Genomic DNA, 1,291 nt, shown 5'->3' on the forward strand with positions numbered 1-1,291 from the left:
GAGACCCGTTGAGCCTCCTTGTCAAGGCCACTTGCTTCTCAGGGCTTTTTTGAAGTTCTTCTTTGTTCTTGAGTTTCTGATCCTTTTTCACCCCAATATGTTCTCAGCCCACTGGTTTCATTTCCTCTTTTCACAGAGGCTTGTGTGTTTCCAATTGCACAATCTTTTCCTGCTATTCGCAGTCACCGTCTATCTGATGACCACGCAGAGTTAGGTAAAGGACAAGCGGGGAGGCTGCAGGATGGGGACTCTCTCCTGGCTGCTGACGTCTCCCACAGACGTGCACCCCCGAGAAGCAACATGGCCCCGAGGTCCCAGATCCTCAACAACCCCACCCCCACGTCCTGCCCTGGTCCTGGTGCGTGGGAACTAGGGGGGGCGTGTCAAACTCAGAAGGAGGTGAGAGGGGCCTTGTCACCAGCGCAATGTCCTCCTTCATCTCCATTCCCACCTGCCCTCAGTGTCTGCGTCTCATCGGCCCAGGCCCGCTTAGCAGAGAGCCGCTAGGTATGAATGAGTAATTTAGGCCCTGTTCCTGAGAAGCAGGTTTTGGAAGAAGCAGATGAAGGAGGGTGATGAAAAGGAAAACAGGAGAAATGGAAGAGTCCATTCCCAATTTGTTTCCCCAGGGCCACATTTAAGTTTTCTATTCTCTGTTTTCTCTTCTTCTCTATCATTGCCCTTGACCTAGGCTCCTTACCCTTGACCAGGATGAGAGGAGACAGGGAGAGACCCAGGAAGGACAGGGAAACCATGGGTCGGGGTGGGAGTGGTGGCCGTGCATTCATTGAACATGTGTGAGCCCTGTCAGGCGCTAGGCCATCGAGTTCATTGGCTCTTTTCAGGGCCTTTTGGAGCCATACTGAGGCATGGGATCAAAAGGGAAAATCAATAATACTGATCCTGTATTTATGATTTTGATATTTTTGAGTATAATGAATTTTGGGCATTAATTTTGACTTTTTAAATTACTGCATTAGAATGTGATCTATACTCATTACTGACGTTTTTACCACCTCCTTAAATTTGCATCACCCTAGTCCTGGCCTTGGGTAGATCTAGACCAGCTGATGGTACTGGTCAGTTCACCTGGTTGATGGTTTCTTTAGGAAGGAAAGGCTGGAGGCTATAAAAATAATCTAAAAGAATCAAAGTCCACTTTATAAATACGTAACTGCAATCCTACAAAAAGAATTGGAACAAAGAATGAAATTCTCTACCACAAAAATAAACCAAATTTTAGACACAATTTATCCTTTATCCTTTTCTAACAAAGCCAGGGTACTTCACC

Source organism: Mesoplodon densirostris, chromosome 1 (assembly GCF_025265405.1).
Source record: "Mesoplodon densirostris isolate mMesDen1 chromosome 1, mMesDen1 primary haplotype, whole genome shotgun sequence".
NCBI classification, from domain to species: Eukaryota; Metazoa; Chordata; class Mammalia; order Artiodactyla; family Ziphiidae; genus Mesoplodon; species Mesoplodon densirostris.